At 45.7% G+C, this 18939-nt stretch overlaps 1 protein-coding gene across 5 annotated transcripts in view; it reads right to left on the bottom strand.

Moving 5' to 3' along the window:
* GLI2 (GLI family zinc finger 2) overlaps positions 1-18939 on the bottom strand; it is a 205656-nt gene that overhangs the window by 177453 nt on the left and 9264 nt on the right. Inside the window, exon 1 of one of the 5 annotated variants that reach the window (XM_067299279.1) lies at positions 16970-16994. The exons of the other annotated variants lie outside the window; for them this stretch is intronic. The gene's annotated coding sequence lies outside the window, so the exon portion shown is untranslated. Of the gene's footprint in view, positions 1-16969; positions 16995-18939 lie in introns of those variants that run through there. 5 annotated transcript variants of the gene reach the window in all.

Genomic DNA, 18939 nt, shown 5'->3' with positions numbered 1-18939 from the left:
GGAGCCCAGAACTGGACGCAGTACTCCAGATGTGGCCTCACCAGGGCTGAGTAGAGGGGGAGGATCACCTCCCTCGACCTGCTGGCAACACTCTTCCTGATGCACCCCAGGAGACCATTGGCCTTCTTGGCCACAAGGGCACATTGCTGCCTCATGCTTAACTTGGTGTCCACCAGCACTCCCAGGTCCTTCTCCGCAGAGCTGCTTTCCAGCAGGTCAACCCCCAACCTGTACTGGTGACTGGGGTTATTCCTCCCCAGGTGCAGGACCCTGCACTTGCCTTTGTTGAACTTCATGAGGTTCCTCTCTGCCCACCTCTCCAGCCTGTCCGGGTCTCTTTGAATGGCAGCACAGCCCTCTGGCGTATCAGCCACTCCTCCCAGTTTTGTATCATCAGCAGACTTGCTGAGGGTGCACTCTGTCCCTTCATCCAGGTCACTGATGAAGAAGTTGAACAAGACTGGACCCAGTACTGACCCCTGGGGGACACCGCTAGCTACAGGCCTCCAACTAGACTCTGCGCCACTGATCACAACCCTCTGAGCTCTGCCATTCAGCCAGTTCTCAAGCCACCTCACTGTCCACTCATCTAACTCACACTTCCTGAGCTTACCTACGAGGATGTTATGGGAGACAGTGTCAAAAGCCTTGCTGAAGTCGAGGTAGACAACATCCACTGCTCTCCCCTCATCTACCCAGCCAGTCATTCCATCAGAGAAGGCTATCAGATTGGTTAAGCATGATTTCCCCTTGGTGAAGCCATGCTGACTACTCCTGATCACCTTCTTGTCCTCCACATGCTTGGAGATGGCCTCCAGGATGAGCTGCTCCATCACCTTTCCAGGGATGCAGGTGAGGCTGACTGGCCTGTAGTTCCCTGGGTCCTCCTTCTTGCCCTTTTTGAAGACTGGGGTGACATTGGCTTTCTTCCAGTCCTCAGGCACCTCTCTTGTTCTCCATGACCTTTCAAAGATGATGGAGAGTGGCTTAGCAATGACATCTGCCAGCTCCCTCAGCACTCGTGGGTGCATCCCATCAGGGCCCATGGATTTGTGGGTGTCAAGTTTGATTAAATGATCTCTAACCCGATCTTCCTCCACCAAGGGAAAGTCTTCCTTTCTCCAGACTTTCTCTCTTGCCTCCAGGGTCTGGGGTTCCTGAGGGCTGGCCTCAGCAGTAAAGACTGAAGCAAAGAAGGCATTCAGTAACTCTGCCTTCTCTGCATCCTTCGTCACCAGGGCACCCACCCCATTCAGCAAAGGGCCCACATTTTCCCTAGTCTTCCTCTTGCTACTGATGTATTTGAAGAAGCCCTTCTTGCTGTCCTTGACATCTCTAGCCAGATTTAATTCCAAACGGGCCTTAGCCTTCCTCGTCGCATCCCTGCACACTCTGACAACGTTCCTATATTCCTCCCAAGTGGCCTGTCCCCCTTTCCACTTTCTGTATACTTCCTTCTTCTGGTTGAGTTTTGCCAGGAGCTCCTTGCTCATCCATGCAGGTCTCCTACCTCCTTTGCTTGACTTCCTACTCATAGGGACACACCACTCTTGAGCCTGGAGGAGGTGATGTTTAAATATTAACCAGCTCTCTTGAACGCCCCTTCCTTCTAGAGCCCTAACCCATGGGATTCCTCCAAGTAGGTCCCTGAAGAGGCCAAAGTTTGCTCTCCTGAAGTCCAGGGTTGCAATCCTACTTGGTGCCCTGCTGCCTCCTCGCAGGATCCTGAACTCCACCATCTCATGGTCACTGCAGCCAAGGCAGCCCCCGACCTTCACATCTTCCACCAGTCCTTCTTTGTTTGTTAGTACGAGGTCCAGCAGCACACCTCTCCTTGTTAGCTCCTCCACCACCTGTGTCAAGAAGCTGTCACCAATGCTCTGCAGGAACCTTCAGGACTGTTTGTGCCTAGCTGTGTTGTCTTTCCAGCAGATATCAGGGTGGTTGAAGTCCCCCATGAGAACCAGGGCCTGGGATCGTGAGGCTACTTCCAGCTGTCTGTAGAAGGCCTCATCGACTTCCTCTTCCTGATCAGGTGGCCTGTAGTAAACACCCACAACAGTGTCAACTGTCACCCCCCACAGGCAGCTCATCCCGCAGTACAGTGGGACCCGGGGTACAACAGGAGATGCGGGAGCATCTTGGGTACAGCTTGGAAGGGAGGAGGCAGGTCCTACTGCAGCTGATGCTGGCAGCACCTGAGGAAACTCTGCTTCCAGGCTTTAAGTATCACAAAATTGAAATTTAAAATTTAAAGTTTCCTAATCCAAAAGATTAGTTTCTTGCAGGGCAGTTGAGGTTTGGGGGTTGTGTTTCCCCCAAGATTGGCAGAAAACATGTCACCTAAACACACCTCCTAAACATGTCACGTTACACAAGCAGCAAAGACTGACAACTAAGCTATTAAATGTCCAACTCTTTCCTCAGTCACTTTAAACTACTGTCCCAACTCCAGCTGGAGTCACCTTGACACAGATGCGACAGCTTCACGGGTTGAGCCTCACCATATATTCCTGAGCAATCCTGTACCGACAAGCAAGTTTTAGAAAGCTCCATTTCTCCACCTGTGAAATAAGAATATCTGTGCTTACTCATCTTTGTTAATATTCTTTTGTTAATGTTTTGTAAACGGTCTTGAAGAACTACAGAGCACTGTGCAAAGTATTATAAAGTTCCTGCAAAGTACGCTGCCCTAGGAACCATAAAACAACATTGCTTTTATCCTTCTCTGCACACCGCTCTATCTATCTCCCACGTTAGCATAACAATGGAGCTGATGTTCAGAGCACCAAAACAGGTTTTCGAAGGGTAAAAGAACAACAGCCAGTGGCTAAATATACGGAAGCAGAGTAATCAAAGGGGAGGAAATACAAGGGTGGCATCTCAGGTAATCTCAAGTTTTTCAGATGAAACAGTCTTGAAAACCGATATTCTCATCCTCTTAAATCATTGCTCATGGATGGAAATCCTGCTTCCAGAAAAACATTTGGTGCCCCTTTTTGTGCAGTGAGGTATGAAAATAATAAAATCCTGCAGCCCCGAGTTTTCAGTGCGGTTTCTATAAAGCTGCACCGCTGAAAAAGCTCAGCGGAAAAGTTCAATTTTCAGTGGATGGCAAAGAATTATTTTTATGTGCGCACATGCACAGCACTTTGCTCGCGGGCTCCAAGCGCCAGGGTCTGGGAGGAGGCACCCTCCCCCTGGACAGCAGGCGGGTGCGAATGTGGAGTCAGTAACTCACCCACGCACCGTGCCGCTTCCTGGATGTAGCGAGTGGTCTTTGTTGGAGCTGAAAGGCTGCAGCTGGGGTGGAGGATGCAAGTTCACGAGGGGTTATTCAGCTCCAGACAGTCTTCATAAAAGCACAAGTAAGTCAGAGCAAACTTTCTTAATTCCCTCCCCCCCAAGCAATGAACTTCTGAACTCTGCTATTTTGAGTCAAGATATGACAGGACAGTCGAACACTGCTAATTTGCACTTTGCTGATCTACACAGCCCATAACTCATACAAACACACACAGAGCAAACCAGTTTCTCCACACTTCTCAGCAAAGATTTAATAGTAGAGTGTATGGCCGAGGTCTCCTATTACTTAGGCAGTTACGTTTTCCAAAACACACAACAGTAAGTCTACTATATCTTGAAACAACTAATACTTTAAAGTGCCCTATATGCATCAAGCCCAGGAACAAAATACATTAGGTGATGTATTATCCTTTCTTTTTTATTATGTACCTTTGCTTCATTGCTAATGAGTGGAACTAAATCGTTCTTACAGCTGTGAGTAAATTCACACTGGGGTGAGTTATATAAAGGGGAAAGCTCTAAAATACCGAGGTCAGAAAGCAGAAAGGGAATAACTCAAACATTTCTGGTTTATTGACTACCTGCTGACAACTGCTCGGGCACCTCCATTTAGCTTTCCTATCCCAAGCATCTACAAATGGTGACCTTCACGAGGCTCCTCCAGCTGAGCTCTGCTCCAGCCACCCTTAGCTGCTTTACGTAACCTCGTAGCAATTTGCTATACGTAGCACGTGCACCAACACGCGCACGACAGCGGCCAGGAACCTCCCATTGCAAGAGGCTTCCAATGGAAAACGCCAGTTTGTCCAAACTGGAAACGGCTGTGGCTATGCATCAAGTTTGAGCTAACCACTGGTGGGGTGGGTCAGAGATCTGCCGCGTTTCTTGCCAGCTGTCTGGGTAGGCAGGTCAAGCCTCCAGCTTCTCCCGTTCCCAGGCAGCTCCACCTCGTGGGCTGCCTTCTACAGCTGGGAGCCTGCACGTCCCGTGGACGCTGGCAGCAGCAGAAGCTCACGAGCGCTGAGAGTGCATGCTCGAGACGAAGCTTTGGGGGGTTTTAAGCCCCCTGCTCTGGGAGTCAGGGCAGACAGCTGCTCTCTTTCATTTTGGAATAATCAACTAAAACAGTTCTTTCTTTTTTTTCCTCCCTGTAGCAAAAAAACGTATGGAATTTCCTTTCCCTGAGACACTTTTAAGAGCTTTGTTGGGAAAGAGTGCATTTTCACAAAATTTCCCCAAAAGCAGAAATGTCAGTTAGCACTAGCTCCGATTATATGACAATTCCTTTCTTGTCAGGCAACCAAATTTGGGATCCGTACTATCCCAGGGCAAGTCCCTTTAAAACCTTTTTTGTTTGCCTTAGCCAAAACACAAGAGCTTCCAAAGACTGAAGAATCTCGCATGCGAACTGCCTGGAGAGAAGGTGGTGATTCATAACACAAGGGAAATGTGTGATAAAGCAAAGTAGCTTTTCCCAGCTGTTGAAAGGGATGTGTAGAAATCCATGCAGCACTAAGATGCCAGGTTTCCATTTTCTTCAGATATTCAAAGGGAGAGATGAAATCTTTGCATCCTGCCAAATTGTAGCCCGACTGGAATGTGTGCTGTTGTTTTGACAAACTGCAGCTTACTAGAGAAAACTTAATTTTCACATCATAAAGTTTCCTTAAGCTGGCTTCAGGCTTCATACTTGCAAAACCTCAGCTAGAAAAATGTTATCAAACCCAGAAAAGTTTAGGGACACCATCACAATTCAGTGCCTGAACTGCATCTTTAAAATCAAAAGCCTCATTCTCAGTCATTCCAAGTGGCACTTATATGAGTGTCTGAGTCCCATGTTGCTTTTTGGTGTGTATTAAAAAATACATAATTAAGTCCTTCTGGCTCAACACAAACCACTATTTAAGATCCGGTTTGATCAATACAGGCAGTTCTCCCGTTCTCTTCCTCCCCTCACCCCCACAAACATACACACAGTCCCTTACAATTATCATCAGGATTTATAGGTATAAACCATAAAAAAGGAGGAAGAATTTTTGAGAAAGCACCTGGGAAGACCAACTCAGGAGAAGAGCACTGGTTGGCTGCTAATTATTTCATCTTCATTTCTACATTCCCAAGGGAATTTCACACTGCTGAAAGACACTGAACTGGTAGCTCTGGAAATCTTCTGCAGATAGGTCCACGCCATGAACTAAGCGCCACGTTAGACACCTCCAAATCTAGTGCTGCTCAAAACCAGTGCAGCCCAGTACTAAGCTACATGACCTCTTCAGTGAGGCTGCTTGGTCCCTGTCAGGCTATTGCTAAACCTGCATTATTGCTCGTTTATCTGATGTCAACTTAAGGACACTGGAACCGCGTTTCACTGCATGGTGTAGACAGGCGCAGACCGATGGAGCGCACACAGCTCCAGCACTGCCCTCTCCTCTCTGTCCCAAAGAAAGATGCTTGAGGAATTGGCTCAGAGTCACGGCCATTCAGTTTCCCATCTTGTCAGAGGAAAGTGACAACCAATCACTCATCCAGGGTGGACATACTGCAAAGAAAGCTGATTTCTCTGGACATCCCAATAAATCCCAGATAATTTTTCTGCATTAGAGGACAATAGCCTGCAAAGCCAGCAGGTGGCCAAGACCTTAAGAAATGCGTACCTCCAAGTTCTGCAGAACGTGGTGGGTGCAGAAGGGGAACATTAGTCACGAAGAAACTGGCCTCAAAAGAGACAATTTGCAGAGTGCCAAGAAGCAATGGTCTCCTGACCAGGACAGTAAGCCAAGAGTCCCAGTTCCCCGACACTATTTTCAGATGTGCCCGTGAATGCTCTGCAAAACCCTCTAACTGTCCATTCATCTGTGATTCACCTTCTTATCACATGCATCTGGCATAATAAAGCTTAGGCATTTTTTAAAGCACTTTGAGAGGCATGGATGGAAAGTACTTCTGAAAGTATTGATAGGTAGGGCAAACAACCAGTAGTTATAGCAACCATCAGTCACTACTGATCTGGATTTGCTGTGAAATGAGAAAACAACAGGGGAAAAGCCTCCATCACCCATGGCCTGTACTACCTGCTCAGCTTTTTATTTCTTTATTTTTAATATCCATGCAAAGTCAATATGTGAATTATGTACCTCCAAGGATCAACTAGTTCATCCACAGCCTATGGCAGCTGAGGATAAATAAAATACTAACTTTTGCCAAGGAAAATATGTGCAAAAAAGAAATTGATATTACTTTCTTCCTAGGAAAACAGAACACAAAAGTGACCGAGAGTCATGTTAGCACCCGACAAAACAGCAATAAAACTGTAGCAAGTCAGAGCACTTCCTACTCTAACAGGTAAATAAAATAAACTTTTGTTGACACAATGCACCTTATGACAGAATAACTCTTTCATTGCTTATTTATTCCTTTTTAAAACCCAGGCTTGGCCTCTGACAGATCTTGCGGAGAGACATCTTGTTTATACATGAACAAAAATAAGCACTGTTAGTATATGCTGCGAGGATAGAAGGCCTCCATCTACTCTTGTGGAGTGCTTAAACCCAAAATCAGACATAGTAGACGATGCAGGTTGTGAGTTTTTATACCAAGTTACAAGAGGGCACTGCACTACAGCACATCAAAAGCATTTGGACTCTAGAAGCCATTATTTGAATCCAGGGAATTTCTCTTATTTAAAGTTTACATCTGTACAGACCAAACTAAAGAGCTTTCTTTGAAAGTTGGAAGAGATTTCACTAAAAGCTAAATGAACATTATAAACATTTACTCTCAACAGTCTCTCAGTGTCAGGTCATGGCCCGGTTGAGAAGCAAAAATTCCAGGCGATAAAGGCAGAGAATCAGTATGGGAGAAACAGGGGATAAAAGCAGCAGAGAAACCATGCAACTCTCCACTACAATTAGCTAAAACCTCCCCAGCCTTTATATGTTGCTAAAAATGAATACAGTATTTCAATGCAAAAGCATCTGATTCCGTACTGCAGCTTCAGTGCAATCTATTTTGTTTTCCAAATGGTACGAGAAAAAGAAGGGTCTGTTCTCTGCACTAACACCGACTCCCTCAATTTGGGCTACTCTTCATTTCCCATCAGAAAGTAGGTTCTGTTTCTGGTATATCCTTCTGAGAGTCAGTCAACGAAACATCTGTTTCACGGTAGAAGGAGAGCAGGAAAGGCCATACACATCTGAAACTCTTTTGCAGTTGCTATGGGGAAATGTAAGAAGATAAACTCCTACTTTATTAATCAAACATCCACAGAGGTCCAACATCGTTAGCCAATTAATCCTTTCACTACACAAGCTAGCTCAAGACTTTTCATTGCCCTTAGCAGATAAGGAGGGAAGGCATTTTTTTTTCTTATGCTGATAAAAATATATTTACTGCACCTTACAGTCTGCCACACTGCCCGACTTGGCTCCTACAATCCAGGCCTCTAGGATCTCTGTTTCAGTGGCTCCTGTGGGACATTACGATCCCCAGCCACCTCCCCTGCCCTTCAGCCACAGGTTACCAACCCCAGGCAGTGCAGCAGAAGTGCCCCAAACCCCAAACCAGGCCTCCTGTGAAGGATTAGCACTAAAATGCCAGCTGGGGAACTGGGTGGTAGCCGATTCATGGGCACTCCTACAGGATTGAGACACCTGCAAGGGGATGGAGAAAGGACAGAAAGCTACAGGCATGCACCTGCACTTTGCAAGAAATCAGTCAGTGCTCAGAGATCTTTGTCACAGAATAAATTGGCTTGGACAGCCATGGTGACCCCCAAAAAATCACTGCTTTCTATTTTGAGGTGTGTTCAACAGTTACCTTCAATCTGAGGGAAGCTCCTTCCCACATGTACCCCTTCGTGACCCACTCACGACTTCCCCCGGGGTGCTCCATGCCCCCAGCTTTGCAAAGATGCACTTCACTAATTGGATGCAGAGGAATTTGCAATGGCGGATGAAGGACACCTGACCACGTACGCCCCATCCTCTTCGTCGGTGGTGGGTGACTGGGAAGTCTGCCTTTTAGGGCCCGAATCTACTAATGGAGGTGCAAAACCATCATGAATCAAACTCCAGAGAGTAACATGGATGTCCCCTGCAACTGCTATTAGTGACCTCCAACTGCATAATTAAAATTCCTTTTTAAAGTGGCCTCCAAAATAAGGCAGGGAGAATAATTGATACTCCTGTACAGTAGTGAAACCAAACAATTTTTTAAAACTAATCCTGGAGTCATACTGACATAAATGATTTATTTCTGCTGAATGGAAACCACTTAGATTAAGGTGGCAAGCTTGAGGTAGGTTAGCGGTTATGCTACTCTCCTGAGACAAGGGGGGCCCTGGGCATGCATCCACGCTCGATCTGGATAGGAAAAGTGATTCAAAGCGAGACTCTGCTATCCAGAAGTGTGCTCTCACCACAGCCCTTAGCGAGAGGAAGGGCTGCAATGAAGACACAATTGTTTTGACATTTCCCCACGTACACATTTCCAGTGAAAAACATTCACCAAATTAATCCAGTTCTGAGGAGACCAAAACTGCATTTTTCAGCAAAGAAAATATTCATCCCCATGCAGAGGAGAATGAAACTCTTCAGTGGTTCTTTCTTCCCACAGACTCAGAAAGGACATAATTCAGAAATTTCCCTGAAGCATACAGACACAGAGCTCTTCAGGGACAGCACGAGCAATACAAAACACATTTAAGGACAATTATAAAAGACACTATCAGCTCTTGTCTCATTTATGCTCCAAGCATGCCAACGCTTTAAAGTTTTCTGTCCTCCCTCTCTTCAACAGAACAGCTGAATTGCTGGTGTATGGTAAGTGCTACAACTGTATTTGTTTCTCTAATTACATAAATCTCTGCCATCTCCCCCGTGCGGAAGATAAACTACCATTTTAGTTGAAATGCTCTAACTTGATTTACACAACTATTTTACCTAATTTTCTAATTTAGCCCTTCAAGATAAGGAAAAGCAAAATGCATTGAGGAGAGTCGCTCTTAGGCAGAAAGAGCGGAGAAATGAACCTCTCCTCCGTCACTGTGGAGGACATTTCAAAATGACAGACAATGCGGTGCGCTCTGCCAGGAGGAAAGCAATCCTTTGACCTTAGTTTGCATTTCAAGTGAAGTGAAAAGCAGAAAAAGAAATGGGAGTTTCTAAAGAAAAAGTTAAGGTACAGTACTGTAGATGTATAAAAGAGCATAGCCCACGTGCATCAATGGGATCTTGTTTGCCCTGATTTCTTCGAAGCAAAGTGGGAGATTTCTTGTTTTTTACACAGAGCTGAAGTACAACTTTGATGTCTGTTCCAGAGACCGTAACTGAACTAACCCCCAAACAGTAACAGTACAATGCCTGAACAGGGAGAAGTGCGAGAGGTTTTATAAAAGGAGGGTCAGATCAAATAGCAGACACCACGGACCCGGCCGAACTTTCGGCACCAGCAGGGCTGTCTGGGCAGCGCTCCAGCTCAGAGGGGCTGCCCCGACTCGGCCCTCTGCTCCACCGCAGTGACACCAAGAGCCACTGCTCCACACCCAGACGTGATACAACTGCCGATGGGCACAGCAATGTCGGCGTACTGTCTGCACACCTCTGCACAAAGCACGTAAAAACTGAAAGGCACAATTTGAAACTGGCCTTAATAAAGACTGTGAAAAACTCCAGCTTCTTAATAAACAGGGTTGTGCCCTAAGCAGTGAGCAATAGGACTGCTGCAGGAAGAGCATCCCGTGGCCTAATACATCACACTGTCAAAAAGCTTCTCCCATTATTCAACTGAAATTTGCCTTCTCTTAAATTTCATCCCATTACTTCTAGTTACACCCCATTGTACCACTCTAAATAATTCTTCATAGCCTTGGTGTTTACACCCTTCAGATATTTGTAGATTTATATCTCAGCCACCCCATTTGTCATCCTTTAGCCAAGTTATCCATATTCAGCTCTTTCAGTCTTCTCTCATAAGTCAATCCCTCAAGCCTTCTTGTTGCTTTTTTTCCCCCCCCTAAACTCCTTCCAAATTGTCAATCTCTGTTGTAATGGAGTGAAGCAGACCTGAATGCATTACGTTTCCTGTGGTTACTGGCTCTATGTCATGAGTCCCTGCTGCGTCCTTACTATGGGACGTGCACCTAAACCCTCATTGGTCTTTTTAGGTTACCAAAAGCACCAAATTTGCAGCTTTCTGCTCAGCCATTGGTTCCAGAAGATCCCAAGATCCTCTTCCTAGATTTCCTCTCCTCTGTTTTTTCCCCAGATAGTCCAGGATTTTTTTCTTATTTAAACCCCATTTTGAAGTGTTGTGTTGCTGCTTGTGCTCTCTCCCCAAACCCTCTGGTAACTTAACCAAACCCCAAGCCTGCTTGCCATGCTGCTTCCAGCCTCAGGCACGACTGTTTATCCCTTATCCAGGAATCCCACTCTCTAGAAAGTGCCTTTACCATCGTTTCCAGCTGCCTACCAGGTGCCATTGCAGAGCATTTCTAAGCACCACTTTTTCCACCAAAGACTTTCAACCCACGAGGAAAGGAAGAGACAGCAGTGACTGGGGTTACACACCCGTGTGCTAAGCCAAATACTCTGCTCTTAAACACACCCTTGATGGTCACAGAAAACACAGCACCCCCCCGCCAAGTCCAGTGTAAAATGGAGTATAAACAGACAATATTCCTCCAACACCTGCACCTCCATAAAGCCACCGCTCTTCTCCCCCGTCCTGTGAAAGCATCCTACCACACATGTCCTCTAATGAAATCGTCTGGACAAATAACAACAGGACTGCTGAAAATAGCTCACAGGGGGTAAAAACACAACTTAACCAGTTCTTGGTGGCCTGACTGCACTCCTCACAGCACGTCAAAGGCCCTGGAGAATAACCTTGGGAACCAGGCCACAGCGCCGAGGCAGGGCTTGGTGGGCAGCAGCGACAGACGCCAAAGTTCCCTCCAGTGACAAGAGCAGACCCCTCAGAGAGAGGGAAGTCGCAGATAATTTAAAAAAAGAACCGTGATCTTTCAGCTTTCCCTGCCAAATAACACTCCTGGCTAGCACTGGTCTACCTGAAACTAGATTGTGGCCACCAAGCTTCACCACCTTTCCAGTCTAAGAAATCCTGGACTGATCTATTTGCATGTCTCTGGTTTGAGAAGATACCCCATAAATTGAATGCACTCTTCAGTTCTGACTTATGGCAGATGGCCACTCGCTTCTCTTCGACACGTTCGCTCTGTCTCACATTAACACTATCTCTTTGCCACACAGCTTCTAGAGAGAAAAGCTATTTTGCATACCTATTAAAAATAGTAATTTTTTCTAACCTTAACTTCAATTCAGCATCTGAAATCAATTGCAACAGCAAGTTACAGTGCTGTACACAAACATCTAATAGATACACTCACTTAGTATAGGCCTTAATGATTTAGTCTGCTATTAAAACAAAGATTATATATACACTGACATTATTATAGGCCCAGTTTTGAATGGACAAAAACAAAGCAAAAGCCTGAAAACTGTGGCAGACACTTGGTACCAAAGCAACTTCAGAGACAGAGTTATTCAAAACCAGGTGGGACCCATCAGCTCCAGCTCATAGTCTCTCTCCCTAAAGCGAAAAGTATGATGGGGAAGGACAAAAGCTGACCCCTCAGGGAACAGCTAAAAAAAGCATCCAAGAAACACAGCAAGCTCTGGCAAGAAGCTTGCATTTGCCATCACTTAAATTAACAGCAAAGGAATCCCCAGGAGGGAGGAAATTTGGACTCTGTCCAACATGCAAGTGTGCTGCGTGAGGAGCTGTGGGGGAAAAAGAGCCACACGCAAGCACTGTGGATTCAAAGGAAGCTTACACACATACCTCCAGCAATTCTCAATCCTTTAAAGGACAGGAGCTTGTCAGTCATTACTGGACTTGACTATGTCACTGAGTGGCAGGAGAGAAGTTTATTGTTGGTGACCTCAAACAGAATCGTCATGGTAGCTGTCGGTCATGTTAGCCATGAGCCATCTTCAGAATGCAAACAGCTTTTATACGTTCAAAAAAACAAGTTACCTTAAAAAGCCTCAAAAGTCTAAGACAACTCAAATCATCCCAAACATTGCAGTTGGCAATATAACTAATGTAACATTGCAAATTGTTCTCTTGTTATCACACCTGTTGGAGTTGCCATTGATTCTTACACAATGTGGAGATCACATTAACTTGCAGAAGAATCATACGCTCAGTCAGCATCTGTCTGGCTTATGGCAGAAAGGATCCTCTACTCTCTCTTAATGGCCTAGAAATGATGACATATTCTGGATGAAGTCCTTCTAAAACACCTAAACAGATGTTTTTCCCCCACAAAACTCATTACTAAGTTAAGTAGTAATTCAGGCATGTAAATTTAACCTAAGCAAGTAAATCTAATAACATCTTTCTAAAAGCAATAAAATGTTCAGACTCTTAATCCTTTTAATTCACTGTTTATCCCCCTTGGCACTTAGACTACTTTTTACTCCAGTCACTTTGCCATATAAAAAATTAATAAAAAAAGCAAGTTGTCCAACAAGTTGCAGAACTAATGAAGACTGGTTTCCTACGGATTTGGTGTGTTACATCCTTTCATTACCCGACAATAATTACCCCAGCTCCCAGCATGTTATCTGGGAGCCTGTCCTCTTTGGCTCTCCCTCATTTCCCTTAACTACAAGTGAGGCAAGAGGTAAAACATGCTGTGGCTGGCTTTGAGCTAAGCATGTGCTTATGGACTAGCCAGAAGGCCTAGCAGAGCAGAAAGCTGTTAATTCACATTCCAACCTTCTCCTCAATAAGGCCCTTGCTGGTCCACTGAAAATCAATGAATATAAGGTAAAGATCTGCCTTAAGAAACAAGACTGAAGATGATCTGTGGAACTTTTCGTGTAGTAATACAACTGTCCTCCCTTCCATGACAATCCATGCAGACATCACTAACAACAGAGCTGTAACACATGCATGTCCTACAAGTCCCCGGAAAGATAAAATGAGCTTTGCAAACCACAGAAAAGGCTCTCACAGACCAGGGGAGGCGTACGCTTTCTGGGAACCCTCATAGCAAATAATCCATTACAACCACCTCTTTCATATATCAATAAGTCCTGGTTCAGGCACCTTCTCGTGTGCAACTACGACAACATCACAAAGGAAACATCTGTCACAGCAATGCAAGTCCCAAACCTTGTAGAGATTTCTAGTTTTTAGCAATTATCTTGAATAGCACCTGCGTACTTAAACACAGACAAGGCATGCTGCAAAACATGTGTATCGCTTGTTGTCTATATAATGCCACAGGTGAGTAGGCATTTTGCACTACTGAAATCTCTGAATGGTATCAAAGCATAGTTCCATGTCTAGCACATTAGCACAAACAAATTGCAAGGGTCCACATGCGAGGGGAACAGCAATATATACGAGGCTGGAGGAAAGCCCTTCTTGATCACACTCGATCTCACAACGCAGTCACTCGAGAGGTTTTGGCGATGAACCCATTTTATAAAGAGTAGCCATGATCCCTTGACTAGGCAGCCAGAGTTACAACATCTTATGGTATTTGCAAGGGACTCTCAGCTAAGTTACTCTCTTGCCTATCATGTGAAAACACCAGATGACCCACTCCCCCGGCTCTAGAAAGTCACAGTAGATGCTAATACAGAGTTTCATGCCTTTGGTCTCACAAACATGCTCCAAATGGCCCTACACAGCATCCAAACCCAGAGGAGCAGTGAGGAGAAGGTAACCTGCAGCATTTCACGTTACAGTCTCTTCAGGATGCAGAATTGTTTGGGAAACTGTACCTCTGGGATTTCTCCAGATGAGACACAGCCAGTACTGTTAAGGATTCCAGAGAGCTCAAAGCCCAAAAGCTCAACCTTTTTAAGCTTTGTTAAAGCTGGGTTAGAATTAACAGCAGCTGCACTAACTCTTTGTCCCACTCGGCTGCCAGATGTAGGTGATCAGTCCATACGAGCAGCAGAGGTTTTTTGCTCCAGCAACTCATCTTAAAACCTCATCTCTGAGAACTCCAGATGCCCTGCACATTGTCCTCTACAACTTCCCACGCAAGCTTTCCCGAGGAAGGAAGGCTGCACTTAGATGGCAGCAGCAGAAAACTGTATGCACCCAGAGGCCAAAGCACTTTCTTAGCGACAGCCTTTATCTACCAAGGACAAAAACTGGCCTAGCTCCAGATATGGCCTAAATTCTTCCCTACCTTGTCTCAGTGAACAGCACTAGCTTAAGATCAAGTAGTACCTGAGCCTTATTGTAATCAACACAACTCAGTCCTGAACATAAAAAAAGAAAAAAAAACCCTTAAAAATTAACAAGAGGCACTAATTAAGCCTGGTTTCTTGCAGGTTTCTGTTGCCTCTTTACCTCCACACCATATGGTCCTCCCACCCCACTGTAGCCCAATTTCTCCCCTGTTCTCCAGCAGTGTCTCCTGCAATATCCCCAGTGGATGATGAGGATTTTCTTCGCCCTCCCCACAGACGCACACTAAATACCCCAGCCAGGCAGGAAACAGCACTTGCTGTCCCTCAGGCTGACAGGCCAAGCACTGGCCCATGCCCTGTCCCAGCACTAGCAGAATATTTCTGCCACCGCAACACAACTGGTTGCCATGCCCAGTTTGTGTGTGGCAGGCCCCCAGTAAGCTCAAGGAACTTGTGAGGAAGGAGGTCCCAGTCCCAGCGGGACACATCAGACCGGTCTGTCAGAGACACAGCCTGGTGGAAACCCTGCATTCACCTGGGACTGTGTCAGCTTCTTCCCTTAACACTATACACCTCATCATTCAAACACCGCATTCATAATTACACCTAGCTATGAAACATGAACTTTCTGTTCTTGTCCGGTTTTCACTGGAAGCTAATAAATCATTCGTTTCTACAAGAAAGCAAATTCCAAGCCTGACAACCAAGACACATGCTGGGATCCGGTCCTGCAATGTGGATTCAAACCTAAGGTTTTGAGCTGAATAAATATGGGGACCCATCTAGTCCCCAGTACAACCTGTATGCTTGCAAACTGGGACATCATTTGGCACACCTAGGATCTAAGTTCTCACCTACAATGTTAAGGCGTAGAAAACCACTGAATGCAGGAGCTTGTGTAACATTCACTCAGGCGCAGTATAGAAGGGGAAGAAAAAAAAAAGAAAGGAGAGAGAAAGAATACAAATGAAATATGATGGATTTTCAGCAATGGTCTAGAATATATCTGCAACTAATGTATGTGTGTATTATCCCTTGTACCAGCTGTTCTTGGCTTCCTAGCCCTCACCAGCTATCCTTCATTTCAACTAACTCCCCAACAGTTGGGGTTTTTTTGCCAGCCAGAGATGTCATCCGAAGTCCTATAGCCAGACCAACTCAAATGCCCTTTTCTGCAGAAACCCAAGCAGCAGGCTTTCCCAAGCTGCATTTTTGGTGCACTAGACTTAATAGAGATGCGGCGCAAAAGCGCTGCCTGCCTCTTGCCTCTGCAGAAATCAGGAGCAGACCTCCTGCAGAAGGCAGCCCCGGGGAGGCTGCTCTCATGCAAGCCAGCTTTTACCCCCCGTCGCAGCCACGGTGCTGGCCTGCAGTTGCCACCCGACCTTGCACCACACGAACCCTCGCGCCACCAGCTCACGGGCAGCTGCGGCGCAGTTGTGCCGCCAGCACAACACACACATCAGATGGGCGGCCGGACGCTGAGCTCCCGCCCGTACGCAGCCCGGCTTGTGGCAGGGCAGCTCTGCGGCACTGCAGGTTGCGGGAGACGGGTAAAGAGTTGTTTCAATGAACATGTTAGAGGCAAATCCCTTCGGAGCCGCTCTCGTGACAGCAGGGACCTACGAGTTCTGGATTAATTTCTGTGTTTGCTTTCAGTTTACTTCTTGCGACCTCGCAGTAAACCGCTTAACCTTGTAGTCAATAAAGTGAGATGCCAGCATTTTCAGCTTGCCCTATGCTCTAATCTAGTCTGCATGTCCAGTCCTGTCATTAGCTGGAGGAAACATTAATCCAAGACAGTAGAAAAGGAGTAAAAAATTGTTTCTGGAAACAAAGTGATTCTAATGGCAAACGTTCTTTATCTAGACCCACAGCTGAGTTATAAACTGAAACATATTATATTCCATGCAAAAAAAGTTTTAACCATATGTTTAGTCATTTGTGAGCTCTTGATCCTAACACACAACATAAGCTGCAATATCAGTGTCACAAGTTCCTGATTTAAAGCACAAGAGGCAGAGTTACATTAAGTCAAGTTAAAATCACTTCTGCAAGTTCACAGGCAGAAACCTTCACACGGAGCGACAGGGATGGAGGAACATACGCTCTGCTGATATCCCAAGTCTGCACGGAAGTGGAGGAAGAGGAAAGTTTATTTCATTAAAAGTTATTCTGTTAGATTGACTAGGGAGAAGATTATATAGCTGGGGGGGAGCACTGAGACAGCTAAAGAATAACACATGGTATGCTTTCAAAACATACAGCAACATGTGACATTCGTCTGCAAGTCTGGCGCTGAGGAGCCTGTGGTCTGGCAGCAGGGAGAATTTCTGCTTTTTATTTCTTAAATCATCGCAGGCATTTGAACTAAAACCCCCACCTAACAGTCTGAAGGGAAGAACATAAAATCAGATTTTACGTACCGCACTCTAAGTCAGCCATTGTTCTCGGTGGATTTTATACTCCAGCTCAATTCTCACATAATTAAAGTGATGCTGTCTCTTTAAAACACAACCCGGGGCCGTGCCAAAGCCTGCAATAAGAAACACTGGCACCAAAACAGTCAAAGCTCAGAGCTTAATTCTCTACTTAATAAGACAATTAAAGAAGAGTATTTGGATACAGCAGTCTGCAAGTACCAACACAGAGCACTGATGTCTCCAAAGGCGTGTTGATCTGAAGGCTTTATCATAAAGCATCTGTCGCAATCCGATGCCATCAACACCTGAGAAAAGTGGGAAATAAAGTGGGTTAAGGTAGCCATGATACACACAAAGGTTTGCACGGTCCAAGTTTTTATTTAGGAGCATTTCAGAGGGTAGCATGATGAAGTGCCCTTATGCAAAAATACATGTACACTAAAGAATAAACTTACATGTACACAACTGCCTTTGCTAAAAGAAATCCTGCAGAAATAACCCAAAATACAATGAAATTAAAACTGTTGTGTTTTTGTTATCTTTTCTGTCATAATTGTACAAAGCCTTATAGGAAGGCTGTTTTTAAACACTGCTGTTACTGATGCCTTAACGTACTCAGATGAATTGAGATGCACAGATTAATACAGACACAAACGATGCTCATACAGAGTCTCTTGACCATATCTGTCTTTAAGTTTCCGAACAAATAATTCTCAAATGTTTTCTCCTGGCAGGCTTCATCCTGCAGAGCTGAACCAAAGCTAGGGAAAAAGATAAGATAACTGCAGTGATATAAGAACTAATTAGTCATTTGATTAGCTGGCTAGAAGACAGGGCACTGCAGTTCTGTGACCTAAAAATGCCACCGATGACCTTAAAAACTCAATCTCAAGGGTGTCCAGAAATCTGTAACCTCGAGAAAGGGAGAAACGCGTGATGCCTAAATTCCATTAGCCTACATGCAATGTTGAAATAGTATAGACATTAAGTTGAGGAGAGGTGTGACACTTGAAGCAATCAGCCAGCAAAAGAGCACCTGCAGCACTGCACTTTGTTTGAACTACTGCACCGATGGCTCCGCGGTCCAGCCTACATGGGAGGTTCGTAGGGATGCATGATTTAGTACACCCAGAAGGCACACCGTTTGGCTCGCATGAAACACAGACCTCATCCTAACAAAATGCAGCAAAAGGAGGGGGGGGAAAAAACAAAAAAATCCAATAGTTCTGCCTTTGTTATAGCGGGCCTAAATTCCCGTCACCTCCAGGGTGGAGGGTGGCAGCCCCTCACCCACACCACACCAAGCAGGGGAAGAGAGCGGCCAAGGAACAGAGGGAAAACCCACTTGGGAAGAGTGTGTCCTGAGCAGTAGACGTCTTTGCCCACACCAGTGAGCCCTATGATCCACCAGAAAGATCAGCTTCCAGCAAACCCCGCAGACCTGCTTGTTATTGCACATGCAGTGACTGGAGGGGCAGACCAGTGTGAAGCCGGCAGGCCCCTTTAGACTGAAATGATGCACCTTCAAGAGCAAAGGAGGAGGACACCAAAATGATGGGGCTGCAGGTCCCAAGTTATTTTGTGCTTCCTTCCTTCAGTATGACAGCTAGAGCAGGTCATCATCTGACTGCACCCAAGGCACTAAAATTTTCTAGCCTGATGTAAGGCAGCACCTCCCCAGCAAGCCATCGGGTGGTGCGGAAATACCTGAGATGACCTTAAAAGAGCCAGCCTAGAGCTGGAAGCAGACAGCTACATCAGCTCACTGACAGCAAGTTTCCCCACCAAGAAAGCCCTGCTTATCTTCCACCTTCAAAGGCTTGGGTGTCTTCTCACGCAGGTATCTCTACCCTGAGAAGAGATTAAAGGAAATGAATGCCTTGGCAGAGATCACCCCCGCCATCTGCACCACTAGAAATGCCCTCTGGAAAGTAAGGAGGAGGCTTGCTAAATTTGCATGCTCCTGGGAGAAC

The sequence above is a fragment of the Apteryx mantelli genome, chromosome 6 (assembly GCF_036417845.1).
Source record: "Apteryx mantelli isolate bAptMan1 chromosome 6, bAptMan1.hap1, whole genome shotgun sequence".
Taxonomy (NCBI): Eukaryota; Metazoa; Chordata; class Aves; order Apterygiformes; family Apterygidae; genus Apteryx; species Apteryx mantelli.
Note: the sequence above shows the minus strand (reverse complement) of the source record. Positions and strands in the feature narration are given on the sequence as shown.